An 18,291-nucleotide genomic window follows, 5' to 3' on the forward strand; every position below is an offset into this window, starting at 1 on the left:
AAAATTATCATGGTGAATGAAAGCAGTCAGACATCAAAGAGCACATCCTGGATGATCCCATTTACATGATATTCTAAAGAAACCAGACCAATCATAGCAGTAACAGATATCAGATGAATTATTGCCTCTGACTGCAGGTAGAAGTGCAAAGGAATGCAAGTGAATTTTCTAAGGTGATGAGATCATTTTATATCTTAAACTAGGGCGGTGGTCATTCATTGGTCAAAATTCATCAAACTGTACACTGAAAATAAATGCACTTTATGGTATGGAACTTCACTTTCAATAAAGTTGATTTTAAAGTGTTTTTTAAGGTACTGTGCTAAATGTGGAAAAAAGAAATGCCTTGGAGAAAGAAGGCAAATAGTGATTTGAAATGGAAATCCCAAATTTAATGTTAAAGGGGCAAATGTTCTGAATTGCCAGTACTTTTTCTTTCTTTGTTTCTTTCTTTTTTTTTTTTTTGAAGCAAGCTGCTTCTTGTATGAAGATTCTGGATAGCTGTGCTCTAAGAAGAGAAGCTGAAAACATTGATTTCATGAAAAAGCAACTCTGGGGCTGCCAGTAGGTAACAGGGAGCAAATGAGGGAAGGCACAGAGGGATCAGACTTACTTGTGCATGAGCCTTCCCTAGAGCAGAGCTTCTCAAATCATCCGTGGTAAAGGACCAGGTGATTTTTGCTGGGGCAGTGGCTTGTTCATTTTGTAAAATAAAAAATCACATATTCTAGAGGTCACAGCATGTGTCTCCAAACACATCTTCTTAGTGATGTCTGGCCTGTGCACTGACCGTTAGCAAACATGCACAGACTGGTCCGGATGCTCAGAGCACTAGCCGGGGGCTTCCCAGAATTGCCTGGGGTCAGGTCCCATATCAGCAGAGAGGCAGAAGCCAAAGACAACTGGGTTGTGAATATGAATGTGGCCTTGTTTGTACACAGTGGACAGTGAGGTCTGAGGAAATGTGCTCACAAAGATTTCAAAACAGGTGCACAAGGTCAACAAAACACTGTTTTGGAAAGTTTCATCTGGCAGCACACACAGGACAGTAAGCAACGGAGAGGCCTGAATCACAGAACTGACGTGGACGTTGTTGCAAGTAACTAAGTGGGAGATGACTGGGATTTGAACCTTGATGGTGGCTGGGGAACTGGACAGGATAAAGTATAGGCCAGAGGGCTAGGAAGGGATCCACAGCGACTGGTGATGAAGTGGAGAGGGGCCTGGGGATGAAGCCAGGTCAGAGCAGGTCTTTTGATATAGGAGGATGCTGGGATTCTGAGGAATGAGAAGGGAAGGGAAGAAATTTGTGTCTGCAGCCTCCACTTGCTCTGGGAAATAAGAACGAGGCTCCTGGGTATGCAGGGGCTTCCCGGGCCCAGAAGTCTCCTGAGGGCTGGTCTTGGCTTCTGGCCCAACAACCCTGACCCACTGCCACCCACGGTACCACTCACAGTGGGTGACAAGGGGAGACCATCAGATGGGGTAGGAGAGAGCTCGTGCCTTTACGGGTGCCACTTTTCTCGCCTGGCATGCCTGCCTCCCAGGTGCCTCAGTGATAAAGAATCTGCCTGCCAAGCAGGAGATGCAGGAGATGCAGGTTGGATCTCTGGTTCGGGAAGATCCCCTGGAGAAGGAAATGGCAACCTACTCCAGTATTCTTGCCTGAGAAATCCATGGACCGAGGAGGCTGGTGGACTACCAATCCAGGGGGTCACAAATAGTCAGACACGACTTAGCGACTGAAAAACAACATGCCCACTTCCACCTCCTCCTCATCTTCTAGGCCCCACCCCGATGTCACCCTGGGGCTGAATGACTCACCCTCAGTTAGGCTGCTACAACTCTACAATGTGTTAGAGCACAAAAACCACATCCCAGCACAGCTGCTCTTGTCAGGCTGCCCTGCCACACTGTAGCGTCACTGTAAGGGTCACATCCAACATAAGCTTCACCAACCCTGTAGCACAATGCCTAATACAGATGACCACTCAAGATGCAACATAAATGGATGAGGGAGACACCAGAGGAAGGAACAGAATAGGCAGGGAGGTCATGTGAAATGTGCTCAACAAGCATGGAGGTGAACAAGGGCCAGAAGTCACACAAGATTTCTTTCCTCTGCTCTTCTTGATACAAGTATGGCAACCATTATTTGAAACTTGAAACTTCTTCAACCCCAAATACTTTAGGGGCTCCTTTCTGAATGAAAAAAAACAACTAGCAGCCTAGGTAGAAACTATACTCTGGATTTAGTCAGCAGTGCCCAGAGCAGTCTCTGCTTCAAAGACTGTAAGAAGCTGGGCTGAAGCTGATCTGATCAGTAAACTGGGGAGTCACTACCTTCAGCCTGAGAACAAAAACCAAAAGAGAAGCTGGGCTAGGACTTCCCTGGTGGTCCAGTGGTTAAGAATCTATCTTGCAATGCAGGGCATATGGGTTCAATCCCTGGTCAGGGAACTGAGACTCCACGTGTCCACATGCTGTGGGCATGTGGCAATGAAAGATTTTGAATGCAGCAACTAAGACCCCGATGCAGTCAAATAAATAAATAAAAATATTTAAGTAAATATGAAAGAGAGAAGCTGGGTCACCCTTTAGCTCTACGGTCCTGAAGTCACTGGTGTGACTATAGAAAGAGGTGGAATTATCACAGATCTGGAGATGGAAGCCCACTTTTGACATGAGGCTGCCCATGCCTGGGGGGCGGGGAATAGCCTGGGGTTTATGGTCAGGTCTTTCCTGATGAGTTGATGCCCTGGCCATATAGGAGGTAACATGATTTGACACCCCTTCAGTGGGAGCAATCATTCCAGGAATTTTCTGATCCAGAGAAGAGGCTTCTACAGTACAGAGGAAAGGGATTGAGACCCTGGAGCGAAGATACTAGAACAATCAGAAAGGGGAGTTTTCAGTTGGAAGCAGGGATTCCTGGATGGGAAACAGTCAGTAGTAAAACCAGGGCAGTTCTGGGTGAACTGAGATGATTGGAAGGTACCTAAGAGATCATTGCCTTGTAGTTGTTTTTCAGTCACCAAGTTCACACAGAGGCTAATAAGCGGGGTTGGGACTGGAGCCCAGGTCTCCAACTAGCCCCGCAGGCCTTTCCCTCAATGGTGTTTGCTTTCAGCATCCTCTGGACCCTCACTTTTTCACTTCCATGACTGCAGCTCCTTCCTTGGTACTACCTCAAACAGAGTATCTTTCGACAGGAGGGATACTGATTGTTAGACAGGAGGGATACTGATGTGTCCTGGGAGCTCTTTGGCTTGTTTTCTGGCAACCTCTATCCTCGTCTAACGAAAGAAACGCTCTTACCCAAGCCTGGACCAGTGGCTCTGCTTTTCTCTTCACTCCTGGGCCCCAAATTAGACACAAAGCCTCAAAAGAAATAAAACCCTCTTCCTGTGCCACCCGTAGCACAGCCAGAGGAGAGGGCAGACAGTAAATAAATGCACATCTGGGGAAACTCAGCAACCAACGGTGCAGGGCGTCTCCAATCACCTGCAAAAGGCACCTTCAGTTTTCATCTCTTCTCACTCCTTGGAGGGGCTGTGTGGTTAAGTTAGAAAGTGATTCCCCTGCCCAACCCTCTCAGAATCAGTCGTCCAAGAGTGTGAGGCCCTGCGTGACGCAGTCCGCAGACGTGTGGCAACGCATGCTTCCCAAGGGACATAAGATCCACTGATCGGTGGATAGCTGTACTTCCACAGGCTTTCAAAACAAGTATATAGAAATGAGTCCCAAACTGTCTGTTTAAAAATGTTGTGTTTTCTTCTTCTCTCTTCTCATGCCCGAGTCTGTTCAGGAATGTCACATTCCAGCCTTTCTGGGCTGACCATGAGTCACAGTGGCAGCCATCGTAGTGCCACATAGTCCAGAAGGTGGTACTTCTGAATGAGTCAGGCAGGAGTGCCTGGTGTAAATCTGCCTCATACTGCTTCATCGTGGGACTCCAAGCCTTGGATCACTGGGTGGTGTATTTCAAGATTCTTGAAGATAAAATGCAATTTGCTGTCCAGTTCAGTGAGTAACAAAAACAGAGAAGTAGGACCACAATAAGAATGATTCCATTTCTATCACTTTCTAATTTGTAAAGTCCTTTCATAGCCACTCTCTCAATGGATTCTTACAATATCTTTGTGAGGAAAGCATGGCTGGTGAAGTTCAGAGGGTAGAAATGCTTCAGATCAGATGACTGGTAAGGGACAGGCAGGTCTAGAAGCCGAGTTATTGGAGGTAAACATTCTTCAGAGCTTTTCCCACTGCACCATCCAATGTCTGTCTACTCCATACCCTTTTAGAAGTGGATCTCCTCTTTAATCCATTATGTGGATTGGCAAAGTCACAGAGGCTTTTCTGAAGCACTGAGGTGGAAGTTTTGCAGTAAAGCAAATGAGGATTTAAACGAGGATTAAATAAAATAAGGTTTGGGAAACAGCAGAATGTCCTGGCTGAGAGCCATCACTCTGGAGCTTCTGGACCTGGATTCAAGCCCCACGTTTGCCACTCACTAGCTGTATGGCCTTGGATATGTCACATCACCTCTCTGAGTTTCATTTTCCTGAAGTGTGGATAAAATCAGTACCTGCTACATAGGGCTGTGAGGATTAAATGTGAGAATGTATGCACAATAGCTTAGCAAAAACTGGGCACTTGATAAATATTTGCTGAATAATGAACTGAAATGATTGGCAAGGCTGGGATATGAAAAAAAGAGCCGCTGACTCTGCTTTTAACTGTTTATGAAATGCTGATGCCCAAACTTGCCAAACACCTCCCACCAGACAGTGAGGGTAAGAAGCACTCTTGAAAGAGTTGGGTGGTTCTCCTTGAAGCCCTTTCCTGGCCTCAAACATCCATACCTCTCACCTGTTTCCTTGGATACATTACAAAGACCTTCCAAAAGGAGGAGTTTGGGAAGGGAGTATAACCTCCATATCAGAGGTATGTCCCCACAGCTGATGAGCAAAAATAGTTGGGTAGATCTGGCCTCATTCTACACCCAAGATGGGCCATTTATGCCTTAGAGCTTAGAGTCGTGGTGTGCCAGGGCAGGAAGGGACCAGAGAGAGATGCTGTTTGGTGAGAACATGGAGGCCCAAAAAGATGTAGCAGCTTGCTTGAGACTGCACAGCCATGCTGTGGCAAAACCAGGACTGGAGTTCAAGCTTCTCACCCCAGACTCCCTGCCACCACCTCCCTAAATACACAGGCTTTCAAAATCATTAGGGCAGAGAATGAGTCCAGCACTAAGCTTTCGAAATCCCCATGGGCCCTCCCACAGTTCCTCCTCAGGACAAAATCACTCAGGGGTAAACAGTATTAAAAAGCCTTTTGAGATGGCAGAGGAAGTGTTCCCTCAGACAGGGGCTCTGAAGAGAAATTGAGCTGAAATATTGATTCGATCCACAGATCACCTGGGCTCCAGGTCTTGTGCAATTTTACGTTTTCAGTATTTCAGATGGTGAAGTGTCAGGTTTGTGAGCCTGATGTGCTCTGGTAAGTGCATTCCGAATGTCTCTGCAGTGATGCCAAAGCAGGGACACACCTCGTTCAGCCCTCATCAGAGTCTTGGGGAAACAGGTTGCTCCAATCCCTTGTCAAGTTTATTAAGAGGTGCCCCACCCACCCCACCCATGAAATCCAAACAACAGCTTCGTTCTCACTGTCCTTCACAACTAGGTTACTGGCCTGGCAGGGGAAAAGATTCTGGAACCCCAGAGTATTAGAGTTCAGGAACACTCAAAGGAAACTCCTTACCTCTCAGCTGAGGGAACTGAGGCTCAGAGAAGGGTCACACTTTGGGCTCAAGGTGAGTGTTTTGGTCGTTTGGCCCACAATTTCCTTCCTGCATGGTGGCCTGAGCAGTTCAGATAACAGAGTATCTTACCAAGAAGCCAGGGCTCCAGGGAAGCGAGGAGCAAGAAGAAGCACCCAGCCCTAGGAGCTTCTAGGAGCACTTGGCAGTCCAGGAGGCCTGCTCCTTACTGCACAGGTATTCCAGAGGAAGCAGCCAGGTACCTGGACAACGTGAAGTCATGCCTCCTTCAGACCAAAGAAAAGGAAGCTTTTCCCTTTTCACATCTCCTTTCATCCCTAAAGCTGGATTTCCTAAACAAGTATCACTTGGAAAAGGGACCCCCTTCATTTGTAGTAAGAGATGTGTACTTTACATGCAAGGAAAGATAATCCCTAGTTTCAAAACTAAGCCACATTCCTAAGAAATATTTCCTCCTTTTGAGGTAATTTAATTAAAACAGTAAGCATGGTTCTCTGGGAATATATAGTTCTAGAACTGAATAATCGATTAGGTCTAGAAAGCTTGCTTGTCCAGAGTCATTCGTTTTTGTTGGGATTTGAGTTCAGGGCTGGGGATTTTTGGTTGCCGGGGGTGGAGTCGTTCTCAAATACAGTACTTAGAAAGACCCAGTTAAGCCCAAGCAAAGTAACAACAATCCCTCTGAAAAACAAATACTAAGTCACAGGTAAGAACTATGCACAGAATCAGGAAGCAAATGTTGATTCCTGAAGTCATTTTTTTTTTTTAATAAATTTATTTATTTTAGTTGGGGGCTAATTACTTTACAATATTGTAATAGTTTTTGCCATACATTGACATGAATCAGCCATGGGTTTACATGTGTTCCCCTTCCTGGACCCCCCACCCACCTCCCTCCCCATCCCATCCCTCTGGGTCATCCCATTGCCCTGGCCCTGAGCCTTTGTCTCATGCATCGACTGACTAACCCTAACCCTAACCCTAAAGTCATCTTTTAGACCTTCTGAAAGCTTTTTGCCTAAGAGAACAAAGACAGCACAGGTACCTCTATGAATCAGACCTTAAAAACTATCTGTTCCTTCATGTATCACTGTAAAATACCCTCAGACTTTGATGAGAAAATACTTTAAAACAAATCCCTGAAATTTGAAAAGAAAAAGTTGTGTTTTCCAGAGAATCAAGTAATGTTCTCAACAGTAAAAAGCAGGAAAATTTTATCCTCCTTGGGGCTGCTAGCCCAGGCAAGGCTTATCATCTCTCTGTAGACTGCGGATTCTCCCTGATAATTGAAGGACCAATTAGAGAGGAGTCTGGTAAATAGAAGGCACTCAATAAACGTTTGTTTTATAAGTAAGAGCCAGAAAGAGAATTTTCATAGACTGGAAATAAATTTTTTTTTTTTTTTTTTACTTTGGAGAGTGGTAAGAGAAATGAATGCTTGATCTATTTCACTTTGAGCAAAGACTGACAGGGGTTAATACTGGTCCTTATAACAATGTCACAATTAACACTTATTGCGTGACTTCTCCATGCCAAGCACTAACATAGAGTGTTTCCTATCAACTTCTTCATCTAGCTCTAAATAACTGTCATTATATCCTTTTTACTGGTTGGGTAACTTAGGATTATGGAAGTTGAATAACTTGTCTAATACATGGCAGAGCTGGGATCAGAACACAGGTCATCTCATTTCAGTGTCTGTGTCTTAAATCATTATGTTCTACCACCTGCCAATCTACAGAGTTTTTTGTAATTTAGTTAATTAGGGCCCTGGGAGTAGGGTATTTTATTTTTATTAATTAGCAGAAAATAAACTTCAAGTTCAGCATGTACTATTGAGTGCTGAAGTGTGACTCGATCTGGTTCAGGGAGTGTTGGAATTCCTAATTCAGCAAACCTAGGTTCATTGATTCAAATCCATATCAGCACCTAAGATAAAACAAGGTTCTGTACTCAATATGGGAAATGCTGAAAGAAGAGACACAAGGTCTGCCCTTGGAGAGTTCCCAGTCTAGTGAAGGGAAACAAACCTGTGAGTAAGTTACCACCATTCAATCTGGTAAGTGCTGTAGTCAGTGCATGTATGAGGTCCTATGAACAGCAGAGCAGGAGATGTAGTGGATGTAGTGCTTTATGTGAATTCATGGATACACAGCAGGAGAGGCCTGTGATTGAATCCTGGCTCCTCCACGTAATGAGTTGAATGACCTGGACAAGTTTCTGAGCTTCAGTTTTTAATCACCTTTAAATGCTGACAGCAGTATAACCCGTGCCTCATCCCACTATTACACGATGAAATGATATGTCTGCTCCAGCACACGACCTAGCACATAGTGAATGCTATATAAATGGAAACCATTAGGGAGGACTAGTCTAGGGAGTCAGGTATAATTCTACACAAACCTGGGTCAAGAAGGGAGAGTTGGAAGTGGTCATTTCAGGAGAAGAGACTTTGGAAAGAAGTGAAAAGGGGTAAATGTGAGTTGTGTGCTCAGGGGAAAGAGTGGTTTACTAGGGCAAAAAGGAGAGCAACTAGCAGTGTCCAGTACTCTGGGCACAAGTGTGCAAAGACATAGGTACAAGGAAATTTTTGTAATGGGATTATGGATGAGTGAACACACAAATATACACAAATATATAAGTAATCAAATAAATAAATCAAAACAACCTCAACAGCCATCAAAGGAAGACTGGTGAATAGACAAATGAATCAATGAATAAACAAACGGTATTTCTAAACCTCAGTATTTATCACAAGAAGATTGGCTAAATGAAGTGTGACATAGTTATGAAATGGAGCACTGTTTGGACACTTTAAAAATTATGTATGTCTGTATATATTTACATGGAAAGACATTTGCAGCATAGCATTAAATGAAAATACCAATTATAGAAAGGTACTAAAATAATCCCAAATTTGTAAGCAACAGCATAGAGGAAGTTTTACCAAACTATTTTATAATGGTTGCTTCTGGGGAATGGCTTAGAGTTGGGGGTGGGGGAGTGTTGGCTTAGCCACAGGGTCCTAACCACTGGACCACTGGGGAATTCCCAAGGTGATGTTTCATTTTCTACTCTACATACTTTTTCAATATTTGAATTCTTTATACAATGAGTATTATTGGGGGTATTTTTATAATAAATTTCTTTAATTTAAAATTTAATACCTTGAAAGAGTTGAATAGATTTTTTTTTTAAAAAAAGGCTTTATTCAGAGGTCATTTGTTACCCATCAAAAGGCAGTTCAGTGGCAGAGTAGTGGTGCAGAGATTAACAAAGGAGTGGGGTGAAAAGTGGAATCAGCAGTGGCAGCTTTTCTTTGCCCACGTGTCAGACAGAGGACAAGGAGACTGAGAAGAGCAGAAAGTAGGGGTGCTGCAGAAGCCTTGAAGGAAGGTCCAGCATGGGATCAGGGAAGAAGAAGATGAAACAGGTGACAGGAATTCATTTAGTGGGGAAGGAAGCGTGGATGGAGGGAGGGACAGAGGGAGATGGTGGTTGACAATCCTAAGGGTTCCAAGAAAATGGAGGGTAGTCTCAGGCTGATCAATAAGGTGGGTGGGAGGTGGTTTCCTGATTAGGTAGGTGGAGTGGTGAGATGGTGACCTCAGGTTAGAGGCTTGAGGAGATTGCTATTCAGTAGCTCAGTTGTGTTGAACTCTTTTCGACTCCATGGACTGCAGCACGTCAGGCTTCCTTGTCCTTCACCACCTTCTGGAGTTTGCTCAAACTCATGTCCATTGAATTGGTGATGCCATCCAACCATCTCGTGCTCTGTCATCCCCTTCTCCTCCTGCCTTCTATCTTTCCCAGCATCAGAGTCTTTCCCAATGAGTCAGCTCTTGAGATTAGTGGACCTGATTTCTGACTACTCAGAGGGGATAGGATGGAGCTCCTCCTCATCACTCCCAGCTAAAGCCGTCCCATTCCTGGACTTTCCATTCCTGGACTCCCCATTCCAAGTTTCCAGGCTTCCTTGTGCCAGCCCACCCTTGGCTTTCTCCAGACACAACTCTTTGTTTGCTGTAGTGCCCCTGGGGATATAATGAGGAAGGGCAGAGGGTGGGTGGCCTGTGACTACAACTACTAACAATGCTGCTTCCAGGTATTTTGTCCCTAGTGGAATAAAACTTTTGTTGTTGTTGTTAAGGAAAGGAGACTGGGACAAGCTCTCTAGAGTATACTAGAAGTGCCTGAAGGTGCTCAGAGCCAAAGTCTTTCCTCACACCCTGGGTCACCTGGGGATTAGCAGACGTGTGTCCTAACTTTTCTACTTGAAACTATAACCAGCAACTCATTAGCACTGACGATTTCACTGTTACTGAAATCACCCTCACCCTTGGAAATGTGGAAGGAGAGAAGAAAGAGGAAAAATAGTAGGAGAAAAGAAATGGGAACAGGGAAGAATGTGAGTCTCCAGGTCTCAGAAGGAAGTAAAAAGGGGTTGGTGATAAATGGGTGCCCTGCAATCGAACCAAGAGGGTTTGGGGTCTTGGGTGAAGAATTTTAGATGTTTTCTTTGGGCTGTTCCATGTGGGAACCCATCCTCCCCTTCTCAAACTAGGAGGCTGTCCCAGAGACTGAATGAGATTCACACAGTTCCTGCTCCACTTCAGCCCAAATGTCTAAGATAGACTGGGTTCAGGACGCGTACACACCCTTGCCTGGGGGAGTGGGACAGGATGATCCTGCCAGCCTGGGCTGAGCTGGGGTCTGTGCCAGGTGAAGTTTAGTCCAGAGGAGGTCAGCTAACAGTCATCTAGCACTCAGTGACAGAGTTGCTCAACCTTCTCTGTTGTGTTGAGGATCAGAAGACTCTGGGCCTAAGAATACCTGAAGAGCTGGAAGGAACCTTAAAGATCATCCAGACAGAAGTGATCACTTCCTCTTCTTGGTCTCTACAGCACTTCTTGCAGGTAGCATGCTGTATTTTTAATTTGTCATGCATCTATCCAAAAAACCCTATTGTATTCACTGCAGCATTGCCAAAGCATGGCATTTACCCTGAGGTAGATTCAGCAAACATTTGTGTGTGCTTGTTGCCTTTATTGGTGAGAAAAAAATGAGTCCAAAAAAACTGGAAAGACATTCCAAGCTATTAACTTGAGCAGGCTAATGACATGCTGGCCAAAGGATTAGCTCCAGCCTGTAGCATTCAAGCCAAAACGCGAAGGCTTTCTACAGGGTACAGCAAGATCGAGAGAAAGCAGTTTCAACACACAGTGAGTCCTGAGCAGGGGCAGCCTGGCAGCCACTTCATGGAAGCAGCCTTGTAAGCAAAAGTGATTTACTGGAATATCTGACTAAGGAGGCCAGATCCTCCAAAGATGCTCTAACCCTAAGGTAGAGTATACAAGTTACCATCTTTCCTTTTTGCATTAACAAGTAGCCCCATCTCCCTCCAAGGAGAGTAAGCAGTCTTTCAAACCTCCTCAGATGTGTTTAAAAAGTACCTTAAGTAGAGTTAGGTGTCCAGGTGGGTTGCTGAGTTGTGTGTCAGGGACTCCGTCTGTGTGTGCTCAGTTGTGTCAGACTCTTTGTGACCCCATAGACTATAGTCCATCAGGCTTTTCTGTCCATGGGATTTCCCAGGTAAGAATATTGGAGTGCTTAGCCATTCCCTTCTCCAGGGATCAAAACTTCTTGACCCAGGGATCTAACCCCAGTCCCCTGTGCCTCCTGCCTTGCAGGTGAATTCTTACCCACTGAGCCATTACCAGGGCTCAGACTTTGAATTAAGCCTTCATATGACAGCCTTCAGAACACTCAAACAAAAGAAAGAAGGTGAAATCCTTCAAAACAGTATCTGCCAAAGTGTTTCCTCAAAACACTAGTCCCCACTTAGGTTTTTGAAAGAAAAACATGGCTCTGTGACCAAAAAAGATGGATAAATGCTTCATTCTACACCTGCTCTGGGGGAGTCATCACATACATTAGCACCTCAAAGTCACTGAGAAATCCTGTAGTGAGGAAATCAGGTTGAATTTTGTTCAACCCAGTACTGCACAAAATTATGTCACCAGGGGACACTTTGTTCCATATTAGGCTTAGGACAATAGTTTTCAGATGTTTTTGTTCATAGTACACTTTCAAATTCTGGAATTTGGGGCAGCACACTTGAAATCAGTAATGCAGGCAATGGGCAGGGGCAGGTCCAATGTTTAATGTCTCTCCACGGGACCATCAGAACTGCATGGTTCACTCAGTGCCCCTCAGTCCTGAGTTGAAGCCTGACTTGACCTTTGCTCTGCCCTGATCATGCTTTCTCATGAACTCCAAAACCAAGTTGCCACCTATTCCAGTAAAGTCTTCGAAAGTCTTCCTTGGAATGCCTCAGCTTTACACAACACCTCTTTACAGCCAGTTGACCTGGCTCTGCAGCACATCACTCCATCTACTTAGCTCAGCAGGCACCCTTGCAACAGTGTGATGTGCAGCTGAAGCAAAAATAAATTTCACACACATTGAAAAAAGTTTGGCAGCACATCCATAAATAATTTAAACCACACAGGCTGAAAGCATCAGCCCTGGAACTGGTATTCCAAGAAACTAGAAGGGCTGTTGCAAAGAGGCATTCGTGCAAGGTTATCTCGAGGATAACACTTGCTCCTCAAGAGGCATGGGCAGTTGGAGGGTGGATGCTGGGCTGCTGGATCCCTGGAAGCTGGGGTCCAAGGTCCTCCCAAACATGGAGACAGAAAGTAGTATATAAATCCCATTTTTCTGTTTCCAGTTCTTTAAACTATAAATTTCCTTGGAAGCGTTTCAGTATCTGTTTAGTTAGCTACATGCTTTTGATGTGTTATTTTCTTAAAGCAACCTACCAGGAAAATATGGTAACCCTTAATTAATTCTCATTAGGGGATAGGGATATGTGAAAGAACGTCAGACAAGAGCGAAGACCCCTGCACCCTCCTCCTGCCTCTGCCTTAGATGAGCAAGTAGCTGCACTCCTCTGAGGCTCAATTTCCTTAGCAGTAAAAAGATGGGTTGAATTTGGTAACTTCTAGAACCCTTTCAAAGGTGATATTATTCTGATTTCTGGAATGCACAGGAAATAGTTCTAAAAATAATACATAAATAATAAATGAAGTATATGAATGACATTATTATTGAATGACTATTTATTTACCATTAACATTTATTGAAAACAATGTACCAGAATTGTTCCAAGTTCTTTGCATGTTATTATATATTTAGTCTTACAACATTCCTATGAGTTATATGTCATTATTACCTGTTTTACAGATATTAAGATATTAATCTCCTACAGAGATTAAAAATCTTGGCCAGGACAACACTGATAGTAAGTAGTAGAGATAAGATTTGAATTCAGCATCTTGACTCTAGAGTGACTATGATGTCGATTTTTCCAAAATATCAAGCTTAAAAGTGTAGTAACAGATGCTGGTGGATCTTTCTATATGAAATGTGTATAAAATATAAATCTAGGAAAGAAAACCCGAATACCTAAAGGGGGAAGATTTCTAAAAGGGGCTGATATGATAACAAAACTAAAATTTCCAGCCAAAACACAGACTGAAATCTATTTCACATATGCCCCAGTGGCCTGACACGTTGGACCCGGGTTGATAAGTTGCCATGGCAAGGTTCCGGAGCTAGATTCAGGAAGGAGTGAGGTAAGCTGCAGGATGAGCCCCAGAGGGAGGAAGCTGGCAGGCATCCAAGGGAAGGTAGTGTGAGTTAGACAATGGAAACTTAGAATCCTTTCATCAAGAAGAGCTACTAGGAAGTTTAGATGTCACCCTATCAAAGCTCCCACCCAAATCAGACATTCCCTTTACAACACCCTGGTGGGTGTTTATGCTGAACATTTCTAGAGATGGAGCTTGCTCTGCTTACCAGAGAGCCTTTTCCGATTGAGCTAGACACTCAAAGGTATTAGAAAGATCCATTCCTTCTAATGAGACAAAATATGTCTTATGCTGATTTCTTCCATGGGCCCTAGTTCTGCCTCTGAGGGACTCCAAAATAACATGTGACCCACCCCCCTTTCCTATGATAGCCTTCAGAAACTAGAAGGTTCACTGAGTCCTTCACCATCAAGCTAAAGAGACTGGTCCCTGCAGTCATTCCTCACGGGGCAAGTCTAGTGTCATGACCATCCCAGCTGCCATCCTGTGGGCACTATCAGACTGACTGAGGCCACAGCTTACTCACCTTGGAGTCCTTTGCAGTACCTAGCCCAGGGCCTTGGAGAAGGCAATGGCACCCCACTCCAGCACTCTTGCCTGGAAAACCCCATGGATGGAGGTGCCTGGTGGGCTGCAGTCCATGGGGTCTCGAAGAGTCAGACATAACTGAGCGACTTCACTTTCACTTTTCACTTTCATGCACTGGAGAAGGAAATGGCAACCCACTCCAGTGTTCTTGCCTGGAGAATCCCAGGGACGGGGGAGCCTGGTGGGCTGCCATCTATGGGGTCGCACAGAGTCGGACACAACTGAAGCAACTTAGAAGCAGCAGCAGCAGCAGCCCAGGGCCTGCCACATGGTAGTAGACACAATGCGATTTTTAATTTGAACAAAATGGAACAAGGAAACTGCAAGGGGAAAATATGGTAAAAAGTGAGATCCTAGGTCCTTGACAGCGTCATTCAGACAGCAGCTAGATCCATTTCTAGATCTGGGGCCATTTTCCAGATCCTGCCTAGGGGGTTCATTTTCTTCACCTGCTGCCACTGGGCTTTGGGAACACTGATCCCTCCCTGACACTTAAAAGGGGCATTTTAGGGATCCGCATTATGATCCTGGTGCCTGGCCCACAGTAACTACCAGATAAACACCGAACAAATGACTAGTAATACCAAGTTATTATGCACCTACCATGTGCTGAGTTCTTATGTATGTTATGCATATTACCTGATTCAAACTTGCAACTCCGTTTTAAAAAAGTAATATACCCATTTGGCTAATGAGGAAACTGAGAATCCAAGAGGTTAAGAAATGTACCCAAAGTGACTCACCCAGCAAGTGGAAAAGCCACAATTCAAACCCAGACCTGCTGATCTCTAAAGCCTATTGCTTTTAACCACCTAATAGCCTCCTAAGACAAAAATGAAAGAAAGATGGAGAAGCAGAACAACAGAGAGACAGGAAAAGGACAGAGCATTGAAATTAGCTTTTGAACTATAAAACTCTCTGTAAGAGGAAGCTTTGAGACCTGTGTAAGAGAGGGTTGCTTTCTAGATCCATCATATCCAGGTTTTTATAAACTGGAAATCAGAGGTGGAAAATTCCAGATTCTGATGGCCCTGCTTGGCATGCAGAGGCTGTTGTGGGGCTGTTTCCATAGCTCTGGAGCTCCCTGCATTCACAGACCCCTGAAGACATGCATCTTCTTCTCTAGCTGCAAGTTCACAAGAATGGCTTGGGTCACATCCAAGTCAAGAGGCTGAGGCCAGGCCTGCCATCAAGGTCCACCAGCTTGCACCCTGGCCCCTTGGCATCACCTCCTCCAGCCCAGGCATTTCCTCCAGGCCCTGCCAGCTTCCACTGTGTCCCTCAAACACCAGTGAAGACCCCATTATCTGACTTTTGCCCCAACTTAGGCCACAAAGGTTTTACAAGGCATGTGTCCTGTGCCCAGCTTTGTGCTCAACACCTGCCCTAAAACAAACAAACAAACAACAAAAAACAACAACACAACTGAAATCCACTCTCCTAGCAGAGCATAGGCTGATGGGGAATTCTGAGGCATAAGAGCCACTGTGCACAGGGGAAGGAGTCAGTCTCTGTATCAGTGCTCCCCAGCCCATTCCTCTCAATGCATCCTGACTGAAAAATCAAGCCAAACCTCATCACTTTCCTGCTCCTTTGCTTGAAACTCCCGTGGCTCTCCACTGTGTTTAGAGTACAAATTAAATTCCCATAAGACCCGCTAGATTCCCCTGTCCCTGTTCCTAACCTTGCCTTGTGGTCCCTGGCTCAGGCACTAGCCAGTTTTTGGAGCCTCAGATTCATGCTTCCACCTGCCTAGGGTTCGTGCTGTTCCCTCCTCCCAGAACGAATTCTCTCCTACTGTTCCATTGACCAACTCTTCCTCCTCCTTCTAAACCTCATGCCCTCAAGGCAACCATCACTCAACCCTAGGCCAGGTTAGGCCCTCTTGTTATAAGTCCTCAGAGTACCTGTACTCCTTTCCTGCAACATTTTTAATTATCTTGTGTGTGTATGTTTTTATTTGTAGTATAATTAGCTAAAAATATTATATCAGTTCCAAGGGTACAACATAGTGATTCAGTATCTTTATACATTATGAAATGATCACCATAACAAGTCTAGTTACCTTCTGTCATCATAGAAAGTTATTATAATATTATTGGTTGTATTCCCTATATTACATCCCTGTGACTTTGTTTATTTTATAACTAGAAGTTTGTATTTCTTAATCCCCTTCACAACCTGTTTCACCCATCCCCCTACTTTCTTCTACTCTGGCAACCATCGTTTGTTTTCTGTATCTGGAAGTCTGTTTCTGTTTTTTTATGTTTGCTCATTTGCTTTTTTTTTTTATTTCACATATAAGGAAAATCATATGGTATTTGTCTTTCTGTGACTTATTTCTACTTAGCATAATACTCTCCAGGTCCTTTCATTTTATCATAATAGCAGGATTTCATCCTTCTTTATGATTGAGTAATAATCCACTAGTTATATGTTCCACATCTTCTTTATCCATTCATCTATTGATGGACACTTAGGTTGCTTCCATATCTTGCCTATTGTAGATAATGTTGCAATGAACACTGAGTGCACATATCTTTTCTAGTTTCTGGGTATTCAGATAATACCCAGAAATAAAATTTCTAAGTCACATGGTAATTATATTTTAAATTTTTTGAAGAACCTCTAGACTGTTTTCCAAAGTGGTTGTACCAATTTACATTCCTACCAACAGTGCACAAGGATTCCCTTTTCTCCATACCCTCTCCAACATTTATTTCTTGTCTTTTTGATAACAGCCATTCTGACAAGTGTGAAGTGATATATGAAAGTGGTTTTTAATGACTTGTTTAGTCGATATCCTTTATAAAGTCTGAGCTCCATGAAGCAGTAGACTGTATCCGTTGTGCTCACATTTCTCCCCCCAGAGCAACAGTAATCATGGAAGAAACACCTGAAGGTGTGCAGGTGTTCGTGCCCAGCTGTTGCCTGTAGCTGACTGTATGCTTCAGGAAACTCCCTCCCCATCTCTAGGCCTCAACTTCACCAACAATAGAGTGAGACAGATGGGCTAGATGACCTCTGAGGCTTCTCACCATCCTTATGTTCTAGATTCAACAACTTGAGAACATCAGCCCAAAGCCAAACAGTTTTAGAGCAATACCACTTGTGAAGGAAGACCCTGGGAATGTAACTCCCTCCTGTGGTATGGGCTGTGTTTACAAAACAAACCCAAGAAATCATCATAAATCATTCCAAGTGGAGCTTTCTGAGCTGAAGCAACAAGACAAAAATACCTCCGGGCACAGCTCTTCTGGGCCCCCACCCAGCTAACGGGAAGCAGGGCCAGCCAGCGCCGTACCCTCTGAAGAGTCACTTACCGGGTTTTTTCCACACTGGGCCGCTCAGCAGAGCTTCCCTCCTGACCTTAAGACTTCTCACTCCTTTTAGAACCTTCATCGTTCTAGTTCCTGGCAAAGAGGAAGTGACCTGAAAAGACAAGGGATTGAGTTCTTGGTCAACCACTTCTGAGATGTGTGTAACTCTCCATAAATTTTTCCTTCATTCTGATCTGATCTGTCAAATAGCAGTTGACACAAGGTTCTAATGACCTTTAAAACACACAGAGGGGAGATGCTTTGAAAATCTTAAAAGGCTATAAAAATTCAGGGATGACTTTTGGCCATTTTTTTCTGACTTGCTCATTGACTAAAAGGCAGCCACCAAGAATTTCAGTATTTTATCTCTGGGGAATGGGAGACTTGGTTTCCAGGTCAAAGAATCCCAGGCACCCAAGTAGCAGGTGGTTGAATCACCCTGGACTGGCTTAGCTTGCTGTAAAGGGAGATCTAATTCAAGCTTCTCGTGGTGTCTCTGAGTCAAGGTCAGGGGCCCTTGCTCTGAGGCAGACCCAGCCCCAAGAGCTGCCAGTGGGTACAGAAATGCCTGAGTCCCAGTGATTCTGGGGACTCTGAAGTCACAGTGTAGCTGAAGGATTCAGATCATGCACTTTTATGCCATACAGATGCTGGTTTCCTCTCTGCCACTTATCAGCTCTACAAGTTTCTATTTCCTCTTCAAGGAAATGAGAAGAGCTGATTGACCTCAATATTAAAAATGATGCTGCATGTAAAGCACTGAGCTTGTGAACATGTCACATGTTAGCCATTCAAAAAGTAACATTATTGCTATTGTTATTGCTGTTGCCATTTTTATTCCAGGGTCAGAAGCCTGCCTACTTTGGAATACACAGTACCCCACCCACCCACAGACACCTCCAAACACACACACACACACACACACACACAGGTCTTCTCCAAATGT

The 18,291-nt window shown here is 44.3% G+C and overlaps 1 protein-coding gene across 3 annotated transcripts in view; it reads right to left on the bottom strand.

Moving 5' to 3' along the window:
* SH3TC2 (SH3 domain and tetratricopeptide repeats 2) overlaps positions 1-18,291 on the bottom strand; it is a 364,632-nt gene that overhangs the window by 213,509 nt on the left and 132,832 nt on the right. Inside the window, exon 19 of one of the 3 annotated variants that reach the window (XR_014055499.1) lies at positions 17,349-17,457. The gene's annotated coding sequence lies outside the window, so the exon portion shown is untranslated. Of the gene's footprint in view, positions 1-16,274; positions 17,458-18,291 lie in introns of those variants that run through there. The other 2 variants (XR_014055497.1, XR_014055496.1) reach the window with 2 other exon arrangements.

The sequence above is a fragment of the Giraffa tippelskirchi genome, chromosome 6 (assembly GCF_054371585.1).
Source record: "Giraffa tippelskirchi isolate mGirTip1 chromosome 6, T2T-mGirTip1v1.2.pri, whole genome shotgun sequence".
NCBI classification, from domain to species: Eukaryota; Metazoa; Chordata; class Mammalia; order Artiodactyla; family Giraffidae; genus Giraffa; species Giraffa tippelskirchi.